Source organism: Leucopleurus acutus, assembly GCF_964270905.1.
Source record: "Leucopleurus acutus genome assembly, chromosome: 16".
Classification (NCBI taxonomy): domain Eukaryota; kingdom Metazoa; phylum Chordata; class Mammalia; order Artiodactyla; family Delphinidae; genus Leucopleurus; species Leucopleurus acutus.
Window position 1 is genome coordinate 49,263,755 of NC_139158.1, and position 21,452 is coordinate 49,285,206.

The 21,452-nt window shown below is 38.5% G+C and overlaps 1 protein-coding gene across 2 annotated transcripts in view; it reads right to left on the reverse strand.

Moving 5' to 3' along the window:
• Positions 1–21,452, reverse strand: part of BTBD3 (BTB domain containing 3) — a 39,123-nt gene that overhangs the window by 8,759 nt on the left and 8,912 nt on the right. Inside the window, exon 2 of one of the 2 annotated variants that reach the window (XM_082856534.1) lies at positions 10,200–10,240. The exons of the other annotated variant lie outside the window; for it this stretch is intronic. The gene's annotated coding sequence lies outside the window, so the exon portion shown is untranslated. The remainder of the gene's footprint in view (positions 1–10,199; positions 10,241–21,452) is intronic. 2 annotated transcript variants of the gene reach the window in all.

Below are 21,452 nucleotides of genomic sequence, written 5' to 3' on the forward strand. Positions count from 1 at the left end.
CTTTAAGTTTTATCCAGTACTGGGTCTGTTAAATACATCCCCATCATGATTCCTGTTTCTCTTATTTGCTCATAAAAATAACCCAGTTTCCTAGATCACCTGAAAATGCTACACTGCGCGAAGGTGACAGGCAGAGAGCCGTAGCACTTGTTTTCTGAATTAGGTTAGCAAGATGTGCTGGAGCCGCGTGAGTCTGTTCGGCCGGCTGAAGTTGTGTGGTGAATGGATCGGAGGAGAGTAGGTATTACAGCCCTGCAGATGGAGTCAGACAGCCAGTGCTCGGAGCCAATAGCTGAAGTCACCAGTCATGATTGGACCAAGCAAAACAGTGACACCTATTGTAGTGTGCATAGTTCTGATATTAAAGGAACAGCAGTTGCATTCTCTTGGCTACTATATTATTGTACATTTAAATAAGATAAACAACCTATGAGATATATTTGAAAACAGGAAGAGAAGAGTTTATGTCCACAGATTTTTCTTCAGTAGATGTGCATTTTTATTCCCCCAGTTAAACAAGCAGGGACTGATATCTACTCTGTTTCTAGTAAAATCTTTATCCCAGCAGCATTCTAGTACTTGAAACAAAATCTTCCATTCTACCAGCTAAAAGGGATTATTAATAGCAAAACCATATTAACACACATTTATTACAGCTTAATGGGAAGGAATGAAATTTTTCTTTTTCCTTTTTTAGTCTCTTTGAATGCAAGTTATAGTCTAGTACAAATAAGAGATGAGGTCATGTGTTCATTTTACCCCCCAGTGTTTTCTAGCTCCTATAATGATCTTTGACAGGAGTCCCAGATCACAAAATACTGTTAATTAGACTAAAATGATACCAGTAGGTTTAGCTGCACTGAAACATAAGACACATTCTGGATGTAAAAGTAAGATTCAAATGAGACAAATCTGGTAATCAGTGTTTAAAGGCTGTAATTCACTAAAAATATGTGAAATGGGGCCCTGTTCAGGACTTCAAAAAAATTCAACCTAAATGTTATGGTTACATTTAGCCTCATCACAGTTTTAAAGAATGTAATTCACAAATTCTAACACAAAACCAATAATAAGGCTACCCCAAATGATACATGCTGCACAGTTAAGATGCAAACAGGTTCTCTCGGCTTTGAATCAGAACAGTACTAACTACTACATGGTTTTTATAGATGTGAATCCTCCAACATTTCTAGCTTTGCTGAGTAAGGAAAAATCAAAACACCTGCTGCAGGTTCCACACATGCACATACATTTCTAGGGGGGCCTAATGAGGAGAATGAAGCACTATCACTCCTACTGGCTTGAAGGGCGGCAGCCACGTGCTGCCCCCACCTGATGCACCTTCATGACCAGAGCCCTGCTTGCTGCACCACATCCATCTGAATAATGAGTTCCTGAGAGCGAGGGCCCAACAAATGGGAGCTTTGGTTACTGTTATAACCGACAATCTACTAAAGATAACACAACTAAAATCAGACTTAAATCCCTGGGACCTGGAATCAGTAAACTGAACCAAGGAATATCCTCTTTATTGTCATCATTATTATTCTTAAACCTGTTTACAAAGCCACTGCAGGACAGACTGTGTGCAAAGAGAACCATGGTCTTTAGCACAGGTTGTTCACCCCCATTTCGTACAAACCCTGAAGTGCCACGTATTTACTACAAGTACCGTATTCCCAGTCATAGGGCTAACACACACACACACACACACACACACTTCCAACTGCCTGCAGACACACTTCACCACACAATGTGTGGGTGTGTGTGTGTGTGTGTGTGTGTGTGTGAGAAACAGAGAGAAAGAAACACATGGAGAAAGGCACAAAGAAGAAACAAGTGAGTTCCTATTAGAGCTAACTTTTCAGAATATGATTAAAACCAAAGGATTTCTCTCCTGCTCAAGTGCTACTGAACTTCCTGACCATCACCATCCTAGGAAAGTCCCCAGGACAGGGAGCTCCTTTTGACTGGGATTAATTCCCTGTGTACTTCTAACAAACCAAGTAGCTGGCTCCTTACAGGTCAGAAGTAATCAATTAGAATGGAAGGGAAATGAAGGGTTTTGAGACAGACTTACCAGCAGCTGGAAAGCCAAAACAGACAAAAAGCATTAAAGACAGACACAATAACTTAGAAGTTTTGTGGTTTTTATTCATTTTGCATATAGTTCAACACCCTTTACCAGAAGCCTCCAAAAAACACTGCTCTTATACCGCTAGAATAAAGGAAAAAGTGCACGTAATAGTTTAAGAAAGAAAATTATATAATATTTTAGAAAATGTTCTTTATAAAATTACGTTTCAGTTACTTAGAAAATTAAGTTTTGTGGAGAAGCTTGGAAATATTTATTAAACTGGAATCACCTAGAACAGTGCTGCAAAGAGGGGCCTTGTCCTTATTCATGGATGTGAGGACCGATGAGCACGGCTGTTTTAAAGACTTTTTTTTTTTTTTTTTTTTTTGCGGTACGCGGGCCTCTCACTGTTGTGGCCTCTCCCGTTGCGGAGCACAGGCTCCGAACGCGCAGGCTCAGCGGCCATGGCTCACGGGCCCAGCCGCTCCGCGGCACGTGGGATCCTCCCGGACCGGGGCACGAACCCGTGTCCCCCGCATCGGCAGGCGGACTCCCAACCACTGCGCCACCAGGGAAGCCCTAAAGACATGTTTTTAACTACAAAAAATAATCCAGTTTTTTAAAAAACAAGAGAGATATTTTAATTTTTGTAGCCAATTTGGAAAGGCATGAAAATGTGAATAAAATCAAGACAATGAAAAGCTTACTGAGAGCCACCGTTTCTTCCCACGATAATAAGACAGTTAATATAAGGTCCCTGCTACTGCACGTGTGGTCGAAGGAGCAGCAGCAGCACCTCCTGGGAGCCTGTTAGAACCCATGGCCTCAGCCAGACTCTGCATCAGGATCTGTATTTTAACAAAACTCTTCAAGTAATCTATATTACATTCAAGTTTGAGAAAACCTCATACACATGACTAAGGGAATGTTACAAGGTCTTCCCAATGTTCCGGTATCAACATCTGGAGCCGCATTTCACATTCAAGTGAATGGACAAATAATTAAAAATAATTTAATTTTGAACCTTCATGTCTTGTTCTGAAATTCTGATCAGTCCCTAAGTGTCAAATTCTATGATTCAGATGTGTAGACAGCCAACTGAGAGGTCCCCAAATATTTTTCAATTTTTAGGAAAAGAAGCTCAAGCCCAAATTATTTCAAAGGGCAGTGACAGAGACAATTAGTGGGAAAAATAATGGATTAAAAAATGCCAAGTGTGAAACAGATGAACCACCTAATATTTTAAAATAATCTACTTCAAATTCTATTTCAAAAAATTAGCACTGTGGTACAGCACAATTAGCGATCAAATAGTCTAGTTCAGTCCTGGCTCAGCCACTAAAAATTAAAGAGCTGTGTGTGTGTGTTGGGAGGGGGAGGGAGGGAGAGTGTCGGAACACATCATTTAGCCTTTAAAGCGCCTACACAATGAAGAGGTTCATCCAGAATTGATGAGTGTTTCTCAAACTTTACCCTCAATCCACAGTAAGAAATCCATTTTGTATTCAGACCCGGTACTAACACCCACAAACACATATATCTATATACAGATGGAAAGAAGGTCAGAAAACAAAACTTATGCTTAGCATGTTATGAAACACTCCAGTATTTTCTGTTTTATTCTTTTCTTTTTAATGTTGGTTTTGATACAGTCCATTGATTTCATGACCACAGTTTAAGTAACACTGGTCTAGATTATTTCCAAGGACTTTTAAGGCTTAACATCCCAGGGTTCTTTCGTATCAGGAATTTGGACTAGGGGCCACTAGACAAGGAAGAAGGCAAGGCTGCATCAACTTAATGGAGCCCATGAAACAAACCCCTCAAATCACATGCAAAATTGGGAGTCTGCATTTATTTTTCTGGAAAGAGAAGCCATATCTGTCTTTCAGAGTAATTCATGATGCAGAACATAATAAAATGTTATGGAAATCGCAGATTAATTTGAATAGTCAAAATATTCATTGTATCATTTTATTTTCTGCTTTCATTTTTATAGTCTATCTCATTAAACACAAATTATGGCTTCTTTCCCCCCCTTGAAATTAAATATAAATAGTTAAAATCCCATCTATTGAATCTGTAACCCATAAACATCACTCACTGGGTTGAAGAATAAAGAATACTAGTCTGGTATCTACTGTCAAATTTCACGTCTAAAATTTCTTTCTGGCTAGCGTACCACTTGTTCCTACACGTCCTGAATTTTAAAGCTGTTATGAGACATGGTTAATTTGCCCTATTAAAGTAAATAAATAGGTGAAGTCAAGAAGCCCATCAATCTTTTATGAAAGTATTCTCAAAATACAAACATGCTGATCATGCAGTGTATTAGGTGTCAGGCATGCAATGGTGAGCAAGATTGGGAACCAAGCTTAAAAGGTTAGCGAATAGCAGTGGATTTCAGATAATTTTATAACTGCCGGAAAGTTCAATCACCTTTATCTCTTCCCATTCAATTCCCCATAATAATAAAATTATGAACAGAATTAAGCTCACTTAGATCAAATCATCCTCTTCACCACTGGAAGGTTTGCCAGACATCCGGTCTTTATTTGGTATTACAGAATCTTGTTTATTCAGTTTGGGGACTTGAGTAAGGTTTGGAACTAAAAGGGACTATAGAAATCATTTAATGCAACTCTGTCCCACAGATAAGGTAACTAGGGGTCCAGAAGATTACGGGATTTGTGAAAAGTCCACAGTTAGGTTGTGGGGCAATGTCCAGACTAGAGCGCAGATTTCCTGACTGCTTGCTTAATTAATTGTGTCTGTTCCACTTGCTCTAGTTTTCACCCACAGTAATTACCCCACAATCTTATATAATGCTTTATCTTCATATTTCTAATCTACTTCAAAAGAAAAACACACGTCCGAATTTACAGATATGAAAACCATGAACATATATATACTCTGTACCCTGCAGGAAGCAACTGCTAGCAGAATGTGAGGACACTTTCTGGGAAGAAATGGAGAGGAACTGTAACAGGAAGGAACACAGGAGCGCAGCAGCCATGAGGAAGCCACTCAAAAACAGAAGAGGCTCTCCAGTAAAATGAAAATTAGAAAGCCAGCCATTCATGGTTAATACCAACAAATGTGATGTCAACAACTAACAATGCTGGCAACTCTTGTTTAACTTGCTCCAACCTTGCACTCCTTGTCTGGACTTGTATTTGGTTTACTACAAGACACCTAAACAGCTACAGGGTGGACACCTCCAGAACCTAACAGAGGAGAGTAATATAACCTGATAAATTATGACAGAAGAGTGCTTTGGTTTTGCTTATCTTTCTCTTCAGTACTGAGCAAAAGTTATGTTTTGATTTGGGAGGTATAAAACATAACTGACAAAATGGTGGCAATCCCTAAAGATAGCAACAGTTGCTGGAAAACAGACTATATGCATGTTAAATTTGGAAATAAATACAGTCAAGCGCTGGCAGCACCGTATAGTGGGAAAAAAGGAGCCAATAACTAGCGAACCTAGGGTTAGTCACTTAGAATCTGTAAACCTCATTCTACTCATCTGCCAAATGGGGTGACTCTACCTAGCTCATCCCTTTCAGGTTTCTCCTGAAGGCAAGATTACATGTTTGTGAAAGCACTTTGATAGAAGTTGGAAACACTCTGCAAAGGTAAACTTCCACTATTAGTAACAATTGTACCCAAAGCAGGAAATATTTGTGATACAATTTTCCAAAACACAAAAACCCAAAGATTCATCTGGCTCCCTGCCCTCCTAATCTTCCTGGCTTACAGCTACTGACATTTCATCCATCTGCAGGCTTGCTCCAGCCCCACCAAGCAGGCTCCGGTTTGCTGGGGCTCTTGTTCAGATTTTGCAGGTGAGGTTCAATAATCAAGATCTCTGTTGTGCATTGTAATCAGGTCCCACACAATGCCCAGGTGTGCACCTGGAACCCACATTCCAGGCTGGGTGTCCACTGGACTTCAAGACCACCTGTTGGTGGATACCCAGCTGTACCCACCTCCTGAGAGAGCCCAAAGTGGCAATTAGTCCAGAGCCATCCAGCAATGTCTACATTAGCAACTCAATTTGGCCTCTCAACAATGACCCAATTTGAATTCTAGCACCAAGGGTGATGATAACTAAGACAAACACTTGGGCAAGGCATGCCTCTGTGTGGCTGGAGGGATGAGGCTCATGGGCTGTTTCACTAAGTCATTTCCTATTTACCACACAAAGTTCCAGTTAACCTTAAAATTGTACATTAAATTTGGAAAAAAATGCCCAAAGGTAGAATGTGACAATTCTTTGAAGGCAGGAACAACGATTCTTTTAAAATTTCATGTAGCAGTTAACATGATATTTGATGATTATAGCTATGTCTATGGGTACCTTGTTTGGACTATTAAACAACTCAGCTAAATGCCGTATCATTCTCTATCATATGTTAAATGAGGTGATCTTGAGAGGAACATACAAAATATATCATATGAGATACTCTAATGATAGGTATTTAAAAAAATACTATAAATTCTTTCGTAAAGTTTAAGATCCTTTAGTAAACAAGATAATCAATTGCTAATTTTTATATACTCTGAGTGATCTCATGTTAAGTTTCCTTGTGTGTGAAAGTTGTTGACTACACAATATCTCTTATCATTTCCAATTCTAGATTTCTAGAATTAAAGAATCTGTATAATGTTTGTTAGAAATAATGATCTATTTAATATAATTTTCTTTATATCTTAATATTATGATTATAACCAAAACCCAACTAAAACTCTATGTATGTATATATAGACATGTGCCACATTTAATTGGTTATAAGATTCCTTTTTCTCCCCCACTGCAACATTTTAACATCTCTGAAATTGGGCTGAATCTTACAATTGATGGCATTTTATAACTTCAGGCTCCTCCCCTTTCTTATTGGTACATAAAATAAAGGCATACCTTACAACTGATGGCACCTTACAATCAGTGAAATAAGGTAAAATATATATAATTCAACAGAAAAAAAGGGCTCTCTTCTTTAGGTTGGTTAATTATCCCCCTAACCAGGCAAGATGCCGGCTCAGAATTCTGGCTGAACTATATTAGAATAATTGAGCTTTCATCAACCAGTCATTTGATAAAGTATATAATCACAATTCTCAATTGAGACTGCTACTATGACAACCGATGATATGGTAAAAAGTCTACGTGGAAATTCCAAAATGAGAATTTCCATTGCCAGGACTGGTAAGAGTTTCAGCATTAATACAATGCATTTCTCCTAAATTCTCATGGCACACAACTATACATGTACTTAAAACTCCTTAATAGAAGCCTATTAACTGGGTAATATTTGCTAAAGATATTTTATCAATCAATCAATCAAAGATTTATTAACCTACAACAATGTGATACATAGGTTAAACCTGGAGCTAAATGACTCCTTTGAAATTATTAATAATTTTCAAACAAATAGAATCAATATTAAAATATTAGTTTTAAGAGGGAGAAATATTATTATCATATTACAATGATCCCATTATATGTATGACTTTCTCCTAGGTACTTGAAAACAATTTACCCAAAGAAAAAGTAAAACCAGGCCTCAGGAGGTCTCTTCTGAGAAGGCCCGAAGGGGGGCTGTTCTGACCCAACAGGGGACATTAAACCTATTGGAAATTCTGGAAAGAAGGACTCTGCCTGACCACAGCTGCGGCTTTTTCCAGGTCGGCTGTTGGCTTTAGTTGACAGAGGAGGAAAATATGTTTTAGTCAAATAAAAAATATTTTTCATAGATATTTTTTACTTTGCCTAGTATATTTTTTTCTGATATTAGGAAGATAATAACCAAACTCATCTCTACACTCAGATCATTAAAATCCAAAGGCCCTCTTCACTTACGTACTTAACCAAAGAATGTCTGGCTTTATTTGATAAAGCCACACTTTTCCAAAGAGCACATGGAACAGGAAGAAAAAATCCTGACAACCTTCAAACCAACCTTCAAACCATTCTATATCAGTCCTGTTTATTAACAGGGTAGATGTAACAAACCAATTTCCCCAACATCTACAACTTAGTGAAAAAGCTCTGCAAGATAAAACAAGATTCCCAAACATAAGTCACTTCACTGTGCGTTTCCCCTCAGTCACTCAGGGGCACTTAGAAATGAGCACTGCTCTCCTCTCCCTCAACATAGTACAGCCCCCCAGAACACTTGAGGGAATGATATACATTATCTTACACTAAAAAATTTTATCACTGTAAAATCAGTAGGATAGTTTTGTTAAAGGCAAGGCGAGAGAAAAACAAAAACCAAAAAGCTTTAATTTCCTATTTTAGCAAAGTCACATAGAAAAGACAAGTTACCAATTTTGTGTTTTGACTATCACCATACACGTATCCACAAGAGCCTTAGTTAATTACTATTTAATGAAACGCCTTCCTTCATTTTTACAATGTATGTGACTAGAATGAAATATAGTTATTTTAAGCAAACAATACAAGATCTAAAAATAAGAGATCTGCTATACTGAGAGAAATTGTGCTACAGGAAAACACAAACACATCTGAAATTACCAGGCATCTTCAAACCCAATTTTTAATATATCCTTTCTAGAGTAGAGACTACCAAATGAAAATGAAAAAAGCACATACATTTCTAAACTGAGTCACAAAAACATGTTCTAACAAAAAATCCAAGTAGAATTAGAAGCCTGTGATGGAGGGTTATTATAGAAACCAGCTTCTGGCAAAAACTCAAAGTAAAATCTGTTTTAAGTCCAAATAAAAAAATATGTTTTAGGCTACTTTTAATTAGCTTTAAAGTCTACAATTCCCCATGATTGTTGTAAAGGACACAATATAAAGGCACACTGTACTGTAAACGTTGGCATAACCTTAACTATATCAACACCAAGTAACATTCAGAGATGACCACCATTTGCTGCAGGAAATAATTATTTGGCACCAATAAAGTACCCCTTGTTGCTTCTATCTCTCATGCTGTTCTAACCAGAATAAAAGTTGAGGGGTTTCTATACAGAGTTTCACTGCATGTGTCAGAACTAAGAAAATGAGGCACTTTAAACAAAAATTCAATTCTAATAATATATTTAGCAAGTTTTCTTTTTGTTTGTTTTTTTAATTAAGAGCTACTATAGAAGTAGGTCAGTACAACTGCCCGGAGGTATAGTATAAAATTTAGTTGCTCATAAAATAATGCTCAAGTAAGTTTCATTTAGAAAGTCAAGACTATTCGTGAAAATATGTTCTCAAATTTGGGTTTCCCCAATCTCTGCATCACACGACAATAGGTAGACAGTATTTACATATGTACCTAAGTAAAATGAGTAGATTAAAAGCATTCGAGTCAAAAATATATCTTCGAAAAGTGGCCACTCAACTATTAGTGCTCCAAATTTTTTAAGTAACACTCAGAGAAGCAACGGTTTTACCACAGTCAAGAACTGCCTAGACTCATACAAGATCCATGGTATTGATGATGACTGGAACCAAACCAATGAAGAGTTGACAGTCTCTGAAAAGGGTGATCAAAATTAAAGGAGTCAGGTCTCTGCATAAGCATTTTACTAGCCAGCTGTAGGGATGCCATGATCCACTGAGAGTTCAGTACAGGAGACCTGGTTGATGTCAGTATTTGTTTAATATAATACTCTCTCATAAAATTTAAAATATGGCATAAAAAGGAAATGAAAAGGGGTATTTATTAACTGGCATGTGGCCAAGTTTTTAAAATTAATTAATTCATTTATTTTTGGCTGCGTCAGGTCTTCATTGCTGCACGCGGGCTTTCTCTAGTTGTGGCGAGCGGGGGCTACTCTTCGTTGCAGTGCATGGGCTTCTCATTTTGGTGGCTTCTCTTGTTGTGGAGCACGGGCTCTAGGAGTGCGGGTTTCAGTAGTTGTGGCTCGCGCTCTAGAGCGGAGGCTCAGTAGTTGTGGCACATGGGCTTAGTTGCTCCGAGACATGTGGGATCTTCCCAGGCCAGGGCTCGTACTCGTGTCTCCTGCACTGGCAGGCAGATTCTTAACCACTGTACCACCAGGCGAGTCCCAGCATGTGGCCAAGTCTTAACCAACTACTCTGTGCTGCTCTTCCTAAAGAGGTTACCATGTGAAAGGAGGATGGTCTCACCTGTTGCTTCAGCATGCTAGGAGTGCAGACCAAGCATCTATCTAGAAAAAAAAAGAAATTCTGTCTCATCTTTCTCAGCGAGAGGAAGCCACACAGTTTGCAGTGCATTCTGGATCTCCATGACCTGACTCCAAGCCCTGTGACTTGTACTCCTCATTCACTCACTTTGCAAACAAGACTATTCCTGAACTGAAATGAGCCCACTGCCTCCCGCCATCCTCCCTGCCCTCTCTTCCTTACAGCCCACCTGTCAGAAGCCTACCCATCCTTCACAATGCAGTCCACAGACACCTCTACAAGGAAGGTTTCCCAGCTGCTCCACGCTGCACTTTCCCACATTTCATCCTGCCTTAGGCGGTCTGACTAGGTGAGTTCTCCAAGGGCCTCATCTCCATGCCTCCCAACAAGAGATAAAAGTACCACACTCACACCTGGCTTACAATCATTCTGTAACAGGAACGATCAAGTCCAGCACTTATAAGTCCATCTAGAACCTTAGATTGCATTGTGGAGTGCAACTGGTCCTGGGCTAACATGGTCTGAAACCGAGGGCTGTCAAGTTTCCAGCTGTCCGAGATGCAGGTTTACACGAGGTACAGTGGTAAAGAACTGAGACATCTGTGAACCGTGTCCTGAGGCTTCCCGAACATGTCTAAGCACAAACGTGGTTTTATAACATTGCATCCATCTAGCATCTAGTCCCACTGAAAATACTAAAGCACGACTTAAAGCAAGTCCCCATAGGTGCTCAGAGCAAGGCTTCGCTTCATTAGAGTCTAAAATTTAATAGATATTCGCATAGTCAGAGAGAAGTATGGGCTAATGAGGAGCAAGACTCAGTTACCCAGGACAAAGCTGCCTTTATCAACTGGTCTCAATTCATGGCCTGGCGTATTTATTTATAGCACCAGTAGAGAATTTTAGTGATTTAATGAACTAGAAAGGATAATAAATTCTCAGCAATTCACTTGAAAGGAGGAAAGCAGTCATATGAATAATCTTAAAAAATGGATAATTAAGAAGACTTTTATATGTGGCTTTGAAACGTGTTTCGTCTGTACTTAACGCTGAATGCAAGAATTTCTACTACATTAGACACACCCAATCTTCAAACAAAGTAATAAAACAGGCCTGTGTGTTCAGGACTGAGTATATGAATAGTCTAGAAACTCACCCCTACCCTGCAAACAAACCACACTGCTAGAGATGGGCAATGTCACATTTCAGATTACTGCAGGGCACAAGCACAAGCAGAAAAATGCACTTCTTAACACGTGTCTGTCTCGGTGAAACACTTTACTAAGAAAAACTGGAATGTTAAGTAATCACGTTTTATTTTTCTTCCCCCAAAATAAAGAATTCTCAGCTTCGGTCTATATATCATCTTACATTACTGGAGTAAGCATAAATGGAAATGGTCATATCAATAGTGGAGGAGCTGAATACCCCAGCCATGGCTGCAAAGTCTCTTGCTGGGTTGGTGTGTTTATGAAAGGAAACTTACCAGCAGCAATGATTTTTAAAATCATTAGTAGGGTTGATAATGTAAACAAATTGTTAAAATGTAATGGCTTGAATTGTGTGTTGGCAAAAAATATAGCTTGAATTTCTAAATAACGGATTCAACTGGTTATAAAAGCACATTTTTTGGAAGGTGGGATGAAGTAAACACACTGTTTTGCGCCTGTTGGTTAAAGTGTGTGTCTTACTGTGTTAAGTATTTCAAGCAATTCTGAACTGCACTGGTTCAGAAGGTACTTGAAGTAGATGCAGTGGCTGAGGCCCTCTGAAACCTCTCTGTGACATCTGGCAGTGGCGATACATCACCAAAAGCCATCACAGGAGGAGCCATCTGCTCCCAACAGAAAAGGGAGCCTTAAACAGATAAGGACTGGTCCACAGTCAGGCTCTGTGACTCTTGCCTTTTCACAACTGAAGCTGCTGGTTCCTAAGCCTGGACAGTCACTCCAGTGGACCCTAAGCAGCCAAAGTGAACAGCACTGAAGGACCTGTCAAGGGGCCTTGCCTTCCCTATGCCTCCCCACCCACACCTGGGGTGGGGGGTGGGGGGCTGGGGGATTTAGGAACAGTGATGAAACATTTTGTGTGAATAGATTAGCTACTGTGCATTCCTTTGCCATAATCCATATATTATTTCATTGGGGAATCTCTATGAGATGCAGTAGCAAAAACTGTTGATTTTATTAAATCTCAGCCCTTGAGTATACATTTTCTTAATATTCTATGTGATGAAATGGGAAGTATGCTTAAAGCATTTCTGGTGAAACTGAAATAGAATGGTTGCCTTGAGAAAAAAAATACTTGTGCAAATGTTTGTGTGAGAGCTGAACCAGCCATTTTTTTCATGGAACACCACTGCACTTGAGAAAATATGCAAAGTATGCTTATTCACACTTAGGTATTTAGCAGACATTTTCTCAAAAATGAATGAAATGAACCTGTCACTTCAAGGAAAAGTGACTATTTATTGCCAATGAAAAAGCAAAAGTTAGAATTTTAGAAATCTTGATTATTGCCACCATGAGCTTGATAGCTTCCCAAGCTATCAAGACTTCTTAAAGACTGTTTCTGATTAACACAGGTGACATCAGGTAAATGTAATTTTTTATATTGTATAATAATACATGTCAACATTTTAAAGATCTGCATAACTCAGTGAACCAATGTTTTCTAATAACAATGTAATGTTATTACATTACAGAATCATGCATGTTGGTAAAAGGTCCATTCAAAGTACAAGACAGATCAATGGATTTTAGTATAAAAGGAATACAAAAAGTTCACTGATGGTTTTAGATTCCACATAGCAATCAACCTTTAAGAAATTACCATTCAAGTTTTGCTGAAGTTATCATAGAATATCCACCATTATCTGAAAAGACTATTAAAATACTCCTTCCTTTTCCAGCTATATGTGTGAGGCCAGATTTTCTTCATAAGCTTCAATCAAAACATTTATTTTTTAAACAAGTAAGTGAATATTAAATTTTTTTCTGTTTTCACTTCTATTCCAGTAAATATTAATAGAGATAACCCCTATAAACAAAAGCTCTTTGGGTTTCTTAAAATATTCAAGAGTATAAGAGTCCTGAGGTCAAAAAGTATAGGAACCACTGATGCCTCACCTGGCATCATAAGGAGTTTGGATTTTATTTTAAGTATGATTGTGGTAAGCTACTAAATGTTTTCAAAGAAGATCCTTTAAAAAAAAAATAAACTGTAAGTGATCAGGGCCAGGTTTTTACACATACCTGCTTTTTGGTTCTACTCTACTAGAAAATAATAATTAATTCTCAGAGCATAATTCTCAACCATTTTTTTGCACATTAGGTAGACAGAATGGAGGACACGAGAAAATGACAATCTGACACAAAAAAATTAACAGCAGTTGGGGCTTCCCTGGTGGCACAAGTGGTTACGAATCCACTGGCCAATGCAGGGCCATGCAGGTTCGAGCCCTGGTCCAGGAAGATCCCACGTGCCGTGGAGCAACTAGGCCCATGTGCCACAACTACTGAGCCTGCGCTCTAGAGCCTGTGCGCCACAACTACTGAGCCCACGTGCCACAACTACTGAAGCCCGTATGCCTAGAGCCCATGCTCCGCAACAGGAGAAGCCACTGCAATGAGAAGCCCGTGCACTGCAATGAAGAGTAGCCCCCGCTCGCTGCAACCAGAGAAAGCCTGTGCACAGCAACAAAGACCCAACACAACCAAAAATAAACTAATTAATTAATTTTAAAAAATACTTAAAAAAAATTAACAGCAGTCAAGGAGCTAATACTCTATTTGTTCTGTTACATTGTTTGGCACCTTAGCTTTACCCCAACCTCAGAAAATTCAAATACAAGGTACAAGATATATCAATTGACACCTTCTTTGAAGATCTTAAGACAAAAATTTAAATGAACTTTGAGTAGACAACTGTCTCTAGCTTCATATAAACCAGCAAGAAAGAAGCAAGTTTCTCTCTCTGATAGTTTGCTCTCTGCTATAGGAAAATGAGAAGTAGCAACTTCTGCAAGGTAAGCACAGCTGCCAACATTTAAGAGAATTTGTTATTCACTTTTTTCCTTCATTTAGAGACACACATTAGACAGAAACTGCCTCCCCCTCCAACACACCATTTTAATATCTTCCTATATACTATTTCTATATAGTACAGTATTTGATATTATGTAATATCAAAATATTCCTCTATAATAAGTAATTGAAAACAGTGTGTTGGAAATAAAGTTTAGGTTAGGACTTTGAAGAAGTCCAGACAAAGGAAATACAGCAGTGACTTTTCATTTAAGAATTGCTTAAAAAAAAAATATATATATATATATATATATATATATTTATTTATTTTTGGCTGTGTTGGGTCTCTGTTGTTGCCTGCGGGCTTTCTCTAGTTGCGGCGAGTGGGGCCTCCTTTTCATTGCAGCGTGCAGGCTTCTCATTTTGGTAGATTCTCTTGTTGCGGAGCATGGGCTCTAGGCACGTGGGCTTCAGTAGTTGGGGCACGTGGGCTTAGCACTTGTGGCTTGCAGGTTCTAGAGCACAGGCTCAGCAGTTGTGGCACAAGGGCTTAGCTGCTCCGCGGCATGTGGGATCTTCCCGGACCAGGGCTCAAATCTGTGTCCCCTGCATTGGCAGGTGGATTCTTAACCACTGCGCCACCAGGGAAGCCCTAAAAATTGCGTTTTCTTAAAAAGCTGGTGTTCAAACACTTCCTCAGCTTCATTCTTGAAACGATTTTAGAGGTTGTGCATGTTAGTAGGATTGTGATCCTCCTAGTTACCTTACATTCAGTAATTATATATTATTATAGAAAGACTGTAAAATCAAAATACTGGTTGATCTGACCTCAAGCATCTGATTTTCCTATAACCCAACCCAAACACCATTAGGTATCGACATCCCTAACAAACACCCACCTGGTTGAGCACAACACTGGCTGGTGACGATTTTGAGAATGTGTCGGGAGCTGTATACTAGCCCAGAGTTCAGGACTGATTTTGGCATTTTGAGGAGTCTTTCATGGCAGTGACAGGAGAAAGGAGATAATAAAGTAACCCAGAATGTCAGGTAAGCATGGGCTGATACCGTAAGTCCCAAAGAAATACTTGTTGAATAGTGTTAAATTAACTAGAAAATCTATTAATTCCTGTAAAGATATTCTACAGCATTTACTGAAATATGTGCTGAAATCCTTCGGGGGAAGGGTGGGGAGTCTGCAGAGAGACTGGTAGGGAGTGGGAGTGACTGCCCTTCCTGTTCCAGCAGCCGGGCCAGCTTCTAGCTCCTACTCACCTCATCTCCTGAGGCTACAGGAGGGATGAGGGAAGAAACCAGGAACAGGGAGGGAGTACTCTGGGATGCACCCCTGCCTGGGTGGGTGTCTTACATGGGGGTGGGGGGAAGGGCTATGCAAAAGAGGAAGCAACAGCTAGAACAGCGGGTTTGGCATCTGAACCTGCATCTGGAGTGGGAGGTGCTTCTGGGCCCCTTCTCATATTTTTAATGTGGACAGTAAGATTATTTTAAGAAGAGAGGCCTGCTGAACTCCAGTTAAGAATTTTATCATTTTCTAGACTTCCTAGGAATGTAAGTGATTCCCCAGTAAGCCCCCCAAAACACATCTAAATGCAGTTTGACTATTACACTTGACTTGCCACTACACGTCCCATGAACAAAGGTATGAAAATAGGTGGCGGTCTAGATGTAAGCCCTGTCTTTCCAGAGACCTACAGCGTCATGCCTGAAGGCCAAACTCAGTCCCTCACTACAGAGTACGTGTGTTTGCTGGTGCTGAGTAGGCAAGATCACCACTTCCGAAAAACTGGATAATACAAGAAAAGGTGGCAATTTAAAAAAAAAAAAAATCTTCACAATGAAAACAAATACTTACACAGGTCCTCAGCCCAGCTGTAGAACTATAAAAAACAAGGTGTGTTTTCCAACTGGGCTATCCATTAACAACCTAAACTAAGGGATATTGTGCAATTCAACAGCAGAGAGGCAGGTCAATGCTTTCCATTCAGTCTTGGCCAACAATACTGACTGTTTCCAGTTCAAAATAAAATAAACTGTAACAGTGGTAAGTCTTAAAGAATGAATTGTCACACTAACAAAGCAGAAATACAGAAAGGGCAGAAAGCAGAAACAAGAAGAACTACAATCCTGCAGCCTATGGAACACAAACCACATTCAAAGAAAGATAGACAAGATGAAAAGGCAGAGGGCTATGTACCAGATGAAGGAACAAGATAAAACCCCAGAACAACAACTAAATGAAGTAGAGATAGGCAACCTTCCAGAAAAAGAATTCAGAATAATGACAGTGAAGATGATCCAGGACCTCGGAAAAAGAATGGAGGCAAAGACTGAGAAGATGCAAGAAATGTTTAACAAAGACCTAGAAGAATTAAAGAGCAAACAGAGATGAACAATACAATAACTGAAATGAAAACTACACTAGAAGGAATCAATAGCAGAACAACTGAGGCAGAAGAACGGATAAGTGACCTGGAAGACAGAATGGTAGAATTCACTGCTGTGGAACAGAATAAAGAAAAAAGAATGAAAAGAAATGAAGACAGCCTAAGAGACCTCTGGGCCAACATGAAACGCAACAACATTCACATTATAGGGGTCCCAGAAGGAGAAGAGAGAGAGCAAGGACCTGGGAAAATATTTGAAGAGATTACAGTCAAAAACTTCCCTAACATGGGAAAGGAAATAGCCACCCAAGTCCAGGAAGCGCAGCGTCCCATACAGGATAAACCCAAGGAGAAACATGCCAAGGCACATAGTAATCAAAATGGCAAAAATTAAAGACAAAGAAAAATTATTGAAAGCAACGGAAAAACGACAAATAACATACAAGGGAACTCCCATAAGGTTAACAGCTGATTTCTCAGCAGAAACTCTACAAGCCAGAAGGGAGTGGCATGACATCTTTAAAGTGATGAAAGGGAAGAACCTACAACCAAGATTACTCTACCGGAAAAGAATCTCATTGAGATTCGATGGAGAAATCAAAAGCTTTACAGACAAGCAAAAGCTAAGAGAATTCAGCACCACCAAACCAGCTGTACAACAAATGCTAAAGGAACTTCTCTAAGTGGGAAACACAAGAGAAGGAAAGGACCTACAAAAACAAACCCAAAACAATTAAGAAAATGGTAAAGGAACATACACATCGATAATTACCTTAAACGTGAATGGATTAAACGCTCCAACCGAAAGACACCGGCTTGCTGAATGGATACAAAAACAAGACTCATATATATGCTGTCTACAAGAGACCCACTTCAGACCTAGGAACACATACAGACTGAAAGTTAGGGGATATAAAAAGATATTCCATGCAAATGGAAATCAAAAGAAAACTGGAGTAGCAATACTCATATCAGACAAAATTGACTTTAAAATACAAAATGTTACAAGAGACAAGGAAGGACACTACATAATGATCAAGGGATCAACCCAAGAAGAAGATATAACAATTATAAATATATACACACCCAACATAAGAGCACCTCAATACATAAGGCAACTGCTAACAGCTAGAAAAGAGGAAATCAACAGTAACACAATAATAGTGGGGGACTTTAACACCTCACTTACATCAATGGACAGATCATCCAAACAGAAAATTAATAAGGAAACACCAGCTTTATATGACACAACAGAGCAGATAGATTTAATTGATATCTATAGAACATTCCATCCAAAAAGAGCAGATTACACTTCCTTCTCAAGTGTGCACAGAACATTCTCCAGTATAGATCACATCATGGTTCACAAATCAAGCCTCAGTAAATTTAAGAAAATTGAAATCATATCAACCATCTTTTCTGACCACAACGCTATGAGATTAGAAATGAATTACAGGGAAAAAAATGTAAAAAAAAAACACATGGAGGCTAAACAACATGTTACTAAAAAACCAAGAGATCACTGAAGAAATCAAAGAGGAAATCAAAAAAATACCTAGAGACAAATGACAATGAGAACACGACGACCCAAAACATATGGGATGCAGCAAAAGCAGTTCTAAGAGGGAAGTTTATAGCAATACAATCCTACCTCAAGAATCAACAAACATCTCAAACAATCTAACCTTACACCTAAAGGAACTAGAGGAAGAAGAACAAACAAAACCTAAAGTTAGCAGAAGGAAAGAAACAATAAAGATCAGAGGAGAAATAGAAACAAAGAAACCAATAGCAAAGATCAATAAAACTAAAAGCTGTTTCTTTGAGAAGATAAACAAAATTGATAAACCATTATTAGCCAGACCCATCAAGAAAAGGAAGGAGAGGACTCAAATCAATAAAATTAGAAATGAAAAAGGAGAAGTTACACTGCAGAAATACAAAGCATCCTAAGAAGACTACTACAAGTAACTTTATGCCAATAAAATGGACAACCTGGAAGAAATGGACAAATTCTTACAAAGATATAACCTTACAAGACTGAAGCATGAAGAAATAAAAAACATGAACAGACCAATCACAAGTAATGAAATTGAAACTGTGATTAAAAATCTTCCAACATACAGAGGTCCAGGACCAGATGGCTTCACAGGTGAAGTCTATCAATTAGAGAAGAGCTAACACCAATCCTTCTCAAACTCTTTCAAAAAGTTGCAGAGGAAGGAACACTCCCAAACTCATTCTATGAGGCCACCATTACCCTGATAACAAAACCAGACAAAGATACTACAAAAAAAGAAAATTACAGACCAATATCACTCATGAATACACATGCAAATATCCTCAACAAAATACTAGCAAACAGAATCCAAAAACACATCAAAAGGATTATACAGCATGATCAAGTGGGATTTATCCCAGGGATGTAAGGATTCTTCAATATACACAAATCAATCAATATGATACACCATATTAACAAACTGAAGAAAAAGCACATGATCATCTCAATAGGTGCAGAAACAGCTTTTGACAAAATTCAACACCCATTTATGATAAAAATGCTCCAGAAAGTGGGCAAAGAGGGACCCTACCTCAACATAATAAAGGCCATATATGACAAACCCACAGCAAACATCATTCTCAATGGTGAAAAACTGAAAGCATTTTCTCTAAGATCAAGAAAAAGACAAGGATGTCCACTCGCACTACTATTATTCAACGTAGTTTTGGAAGTCCTAGCCACGGCAATCAGAGAAGAAAAAGAAAGAAAAGGAATACAAATTGGAAAAGAAGAAATAAAACTGTCACTGTTTGCAAGTGACATAATACTATATACATAGAGAATCCTAAAGATGCCACCAGAAAACTACTAGAGCTAATCAATGAATTTGGTAAAGTTGCAGGATACAAAATTAATGCACAGAAATCTCTTGCATTCCTATACACTAATGATGAAAAATCTGAAAGAGAAATTAAGGAAACAATCCCATTCACAACTGCAACAAAAAGAATAAAATACCTAGGAATAAACCTACCTAGGGAGACAAAAGACTTGTATGCAGAAACCTATAAGACACTGATGAAAGAAATTAAAGATGATACAAACAGATGGAGAGATATACCATATTCTTGGATTGGAAGAATCAATATTGTGAAAATGACTATACTACCCAAAGCAATCTACAGATTCAATGCAATTCCTATCAAATTACCAATGGCATTTTTTACAGAACTAGAACAAAAAATCTTAAAATTTGAATGGAGACAAAAAGGACCCCGAAAAGCCAATGCGGTATTGAGGGAAAAAAACGGAGCTGGAGCAATCAGACTCCCTGACTTCAGACTATACTACAAAGCTACAGTAATCAAGACAATATGGTACTGGCACAAAAACAGAAATACAGATCAATGGAACAGGATAGAAAGCCCAGAGATAAACCCATGCACCTATGGTCAACTAATCTATGACAAAGGAGGCAAGGATATACAATGGAGAAAAGACAGTCTCTTCAATAAGTGGTGCTGGGAAAACTGGATAGCTACATGTAAAAGAATGAAATTAGAACATTCCCTAACACCATACACAAAAATAAATTCAAAATGGATTCGAGACCTAAATATAAGACTCTATAAAACTATAAAACTCTTAGAGGAAAACATAGGAAGAACACTCTTTGACATAAATCACAGCAAGATCTTTTTTGATCCACCTCCTAGAGTAATGGAAATAAAAACAAAAATAAACAAATGGGACCTAATGAAACTTAAAAGCTTTTGCACAGCAAAGGAAATTACAAACAAGACGAAAAGACAACCCTCAGAATGGGAGAAAATATTTGCAAACGAATCAACGGACAAAGGATTAATCTCCAAAATATATAAACAGCTCATGCAGCTTAATGTTACAAAAACAAACAACCCAATCCAAAAATGGGCAGAAAACCTAAATATACATTTCTCCAAAGAAGACAATACAGACGGCCAAGAAGCACATGAAAAGCTGCTCAATATCACGAACTGTTAGAGAAATGCAAATTAAAACTACAATGAGGTATCACCTCACACCAGTTAGAATGGGCATCAGAAAATATACAAACAACAAATGCTGGAGAAGGTGTGAAGAAAAGGGAACTCTTTGCACTGTTGGTGGGAATGTAAAGTGACACAGCCACTATGGAGAACAGTATGGAGGTTCCTTAAAAAACTAAAAATGGAATTAGCATATGACCCAGCAATCCCACTCCTGGGCATATACCCAGAGAAAACCATAATTCAAAAAGACACATGCACCCCAATGTTCACTACAGCACTATTTACAATAGCCAGGACAGGGAAGCAACCTAAATGCCCATCGACAGACGAATGGATAACGAAGATGTGGTACATATATACAATGGAATATTACTCAGTCTTAAAAAGTAATGAAATTGGGTCATTTGTAGAGACGCAGATGGATCTACAGACTGTCATACAGAGTGAAGTCAGTCAGAAAGAGAAAAACAAATATCGTATATTAACACATGTATGTGGAACCTAGAAAAATGGTACAAATGAACTGGTGCAAGGCAGAAATTGAGACACAGATGTAGAGAACAAACGTATGGGCACCAAAGGGGGAAAGTGGTGGGGGAGTAGGGTGCTGGTGTGATGAACTGGGAGACTGGGATTGACATATATACACTAATATGTATAAAATGGATAACTAATGGGAACCTGCTGTATAAAAAAGTAAAACAAAACAGAAACAAAGCATAAATACAATGATCCCATCTTCAAAGACAAGGCAAATTCATCAGGTGATACAT